The sequence below is a fragment of the Arachis duranensis genome, chromosome 4 (assembly GCF_000817695.3).
Source record: "Arachis duranensis cultivar V14167 chromosome 4, aradu.V14167.gnm2.J7QH, whole genome shotgun sequence".
NCBI lineage: Eukaryota > Viridiplantae > Streptophyta > Magnoliopsida > Fabales > Fabaceae > Arachis > Arachis duranensis.
Window position 1 is genome coordinate 103,646,574 of NC_029775.3, and position 4,635 is coordinate 103,651,208.

Sequence of the window (4,635 nt, forward strand, 5' to 3'; positions counted from 1 at the left end):
ATCTAAAACCTAAAATAGTGAATTATCAAAAGCATGTTGAGTCTCTGCATATTCCCTGACTTTAATCTGTATTTCTGGGACAAAAACTGGGTTGAAATCTGGCCCAGAATCTCTGCCAGTGACTTTTGTAATTCTGCAGATCGCGCACGTCACGCAGACGCGTCATTCAGCATTTTTCTTTTCCATGCGGGTGCGTCGTCCATGCCTCCGCGTCGCTTCTGCTTTTCCAATCCGCGCGTCTGCGTCAGTCATGCGGTCGCGTCACTGCGAATTCCTTTCTTCCGTGGGTCGCGTCGCTGACGCGTACGCGTCACTTCTCGCTGGTTATCTCCTCAATTTCTTGTGTTCCTTCCATTTTTGCAAGCTTCCTTCCCAATCTCTCACTCATTCATGCCCTATAAAGCCTGAAACACTTAACACACAGATCAAGGCATCAAATGGTAATAAGAGAGGATTAAGATTAGCTAAATTAAGACCAAAGAAGCATGTTTTCAATCATGTAATAATTTTAGGAAGGAAATATAAATGCATGCTAATTATATGAATAAGTGGGTAAAGACCATGATAAAACCACACAATTAAACACATTGTAAACCATAAAATAGTGGTTTATCAATGCTCAACTTTCCGTTTCCCTTCAACCCCCTAATATTCCAACAGCTCACAATCATTTAATCAAATTATTACTCACCTTATGTTTGTTCTTTGGACGACTCCTTCTTGCCTTTTCTTTTTATTTTGACAGCTTTCGCTTCTCCGCTATTTCTTCATTATGAGCTTGCAATATACTCATGATATCTACTTTTTCATCATACAACACAGTGCCAAATTCCACTTCTAGTGCTAATGTAACTTCATTTTCCTTGACCTGTGCTTCCTTGGAAATCCTGTCGTCCTCTCCCTTGGTGGTCCTCCCTCTTCCTGTTTCAAATCTAGCCCCATCCACTATGGTCCCTTAATCCTTAGCCAAACCTTGAACGTCCGCCTCTTCTCCTCGGTCTGCCCCCAAGGATGCCGCCTTCTCTTCCAACCGGTCCAGGTGCGGCAGTTCACTCTCTTCAGCAATACCGTCATCAAGAGCCCCTGCCCTGTCCGTCAGCTCCTGCACCCTTCCCTCATTGACTACGCGCATCCCCGCCCTCCTCGCCATCCCGCAACCACCATCCACACCCCCACCCGTACCCTATGCAGAACCTTGCAAATCAGCCGTGGCATCCCTGGAGACGGCCGACGACTGGCTCTGCGTACTCGGCCTGGCCCCTCCGACTTCACCCTCCACACGTACAAGGTGGTCGCTGCATTTCGCACGTCACGCCCAGACTCAGTAGGAGAAGCACGCGCAACCCACCTACCCTCTGTCCGCTCTGCCTTCTCACGGGACAGGGCTCCAGCAACCTAGTTTGCCACTTGCCAGCCCAATACATGCCCATTTTTCTCCCTCCACCCCAGCTGCACACCTTCAAAATCTTGGAACCCATTGTCCTTCTGATTTGGTGTTGGGTTTATTTGATCTTGGCCCAACTCACACCCCTCCAGGTAGCATCCGGTCTGGTATCCAAATGGCTGGCCCATAGGAGAAGGCCCACTTGTTATAACATTACCATCAAGATCCCTTTCTCCTCTAGTACCAAACCCCTGCGTAACCGTTCTGTCAGAATCCACCTCTTCACTCGCACCAAATCCCTTCGTAACCGCCTTACCATTATTCTTGGTACTACTCACCGAATCTGTTACATCTCCAAACTTTTTGAAATTCAAAAAATCAACATTCACATTGATATGCAAAATTGTGATTTCTGATAATGGCATTCATGTTCGTTCTCTCCTTGGTAATGGCGCCAAACACTTAGTGCATGATACCATGGTCCAAACATAACTTCACAACTTCACACAACTAACCAGCAAGTGCACTGGGTCGTCCAAGTAATAAACCTTACGTGAGTAAGGGTCGATCCCACGGAGATTGTTGGTATGAACCAAGCTATGGTCATCTTGTAAATCTCAGTTAGGCGGATAATAAATGATTATGGAGTTTTCGAATAATAATAATAAATAAACAGAAAATAAAGATAGAAATACTTATGTAAATCATTGGTGGGAATTTCAGATAGGCATATGAAGATGTTGTTCTCCTTTTGAATCTCTGCTTTCCTACTGCCTTCATCCAATCCTTCTTACTCCTTTCCATGGCAAGCTGTATGTAGGGCATCACCGTTGTCAATGGCTACATCCCATCCTCTCAGTGACAAAGGTCCAAATGCTCTGTCACGGCACGGCTAATCATCTGTCGGTTCTCGATCATGTCGGAATAGAATCTATTGATTCTTTTGCGTTTGTCATCACGCCCAACAATCGTGAGTTTGAAGCTCGTCACAGTCATTCAATCCCTGAATCCTACTCGGAATATCACAGACAAGGTTTAGAATTTCCGGATTCTCATGAATGCCGTCATCAATTCTAGCTTATACCATGAAGATTCTGATTGAGGAATCCAAGAGATATGCGCCCGGTCTAAGGTAGAACGGAAGTGGTTGTCAGTCACGCGTTCATAGGTGAGAATGATGATGAGTGTCACGGATCATCACATTCATCATGGTGAAGTACAACAAATATCTTAGAATAGGAATAAACTGAATTGAATAGAAAATAGTAGTAATTGCATTAAAACTTGAGGTACAGCAGAGCTCCACACCCTTAATCTATGGTGTGTAGAAACTCCACCGTTGAAAATACATAAGGTTCACCAATATAATTTACCTCTGCTATTGCAGGATTTTCAGGATCATAAGCTTCTTTTTCAGGAGAGGCCTCTTTAGTACTGTTGGATGCATTTTGCCATCCATTCAGACTTTGAGAAATCATGTTGACTTGATGAGTCAACATTTTGTTCTGAGCCAATATGGCATTCAGAGTATCAATTTCAAGAACTCCCTTCCTTTGAGGCATCCTATTACTCACGTAATTCCTCACAGAAGTATACATGAATTGGTTATTTGCAACCATGTCAATGAGTTCTTGAGCCTCTGCAGGCGTTTTCTTTAGGTGAATGGATCCACCTGCAGAATGGTCCAATGACATCTTAGAGAATTCAGATAGACCATAATAGAATATATCCAAAATGGTCCACTCTGAAAGCATGTCAGAAGGACACCTTTTGGTCATCTGCTTGTATCTTTCCCAAGCTTCATAGAGGGATTCACCATCTTTTTGTTTGAAGGTCTGAACATCCACTCTAAGCTTGCTCAGCTTTTGAGGAGGAAAGAACTTAGCCAAGAAGGCCGCGACCAGCTTATCCTAGGAGTCCAGGCTATCTTTAGGTTGGGAATCCAACTATATTCTAGCTCTGTCTCTTACAGCAAAAGGGAAAAGCATGAGCCTGTAGACTTCAGGATCTACTCCATTAGTCTTAACAGTCTCACAGATTTACAAGAACTTAGTTAAAAACTGGTAGGAATCTTCTGATGGGAGTCCATGAAACTTGTAGTTCTGTTGCAGTAGAGCAACTAGTTGAGGTTTCAGCTTAAAATTGTTTGCTCCAATGGCAGGGATTGAGATGCTTCTTCCATCAAACTTGGAAGTAGGTGTAGTGTAATTACCAAGCATTCTCCTTGCATTATTATTTTCGGCTGTCATCTCCTCTTCTTTTTCGAAAGTTTCTGTAAGGTTGTCTCTGGATTGTTGTAATTTAGCTTCTCTTAGTTTCCTCTTCAGAGTCCTTTCAGGTTCAGGATCTGCCTCAACAAGAATATTCTTGTCCTTGCTCCTGCTCATATGAAAAAGAAGGGAACAGAAAATAATAATAGGGATCCTCTTTACCACAGTAGAGAGATTCCTTTATGTTAGTAGAAGAAGAAGGGAATAGAAGAAGGAAAAGGTAAAAATCCAAACACAAGGGTGAAGATAGGTTCATATTCTTGAGATGAAGAGAAGTGTTAGTAAATAGATAAATAAATAGAATAGGATGAGAGAAGGAGAAATTCAAAAATAAATTTTGAAAAAGAGTTAGTGATTTTTGAAAATTAAGAGAAGAAATAAAATTAAAATTAAAATTTAAAACAATTAGTTAATTAAAAGAATTTTGAAAAAGAGGGAGGTAATTTTCGAAAATTAGGGAGAGGAAAGTAGTTAGGTGGTTTTGAAAAAGATAAAATATAGTTAAAACAAACAAAAAGTCAACTAGTTAGTTGAAAAAGATTTGAAATTTAATTTTGAAAAGATAAGAAGTTGGAAGATATTTTGAAATCAAATTTTTGAAAAAGATAAAATTTTGAAAAAGATAAGATAGAAAAGATATGATTAAAAAGATATGGTTGAAAAAGATTTAATTTTTAAAATTAAAATTGATTACTTGACTAACAAGAAACTAAAAGATATGATTCTAGAATTTAAAGATTGAACATTTCTTAATAAGAAAGTAACAAACTTCAAATTTTTGAATCAATCACATTAATTGTTAGTAAAGTTTTCGAAATTTTGAAATAAAGATAAGAAAAAGATTTTGAAAAATATTTTTAACTTTTTGAAAAATAAAAAAAGAAAGAGAATTGATTTTTGAAAAAGTTTTTGAAAAGATAAGATTTTTAAAATTGAAAATTTGACTTGACTTATAAGAAATAGCTAAGTTTTAAAATTTTT

General features: G+C 39.6%; 1 non-coding gene across 1 annotated transcript; it reads left to right on the forward strand.

The window, feature by feature from the left end:
• The first annotated feature begins 3,132 nt into the window (after nt 1-3,132).
• On the forward strand, nt 3,133-3,240 carry LOC127747175 (small nucleolar RNA R71). The gene has a single exon (XR_008008979.1). It is a non-coding gene; the product is annotated as a small nucleolar RNA R71 (small nucleolar RNA).
• Nucleotides 3,241-4,635: the final 1,395 nt, after the last annotated feature.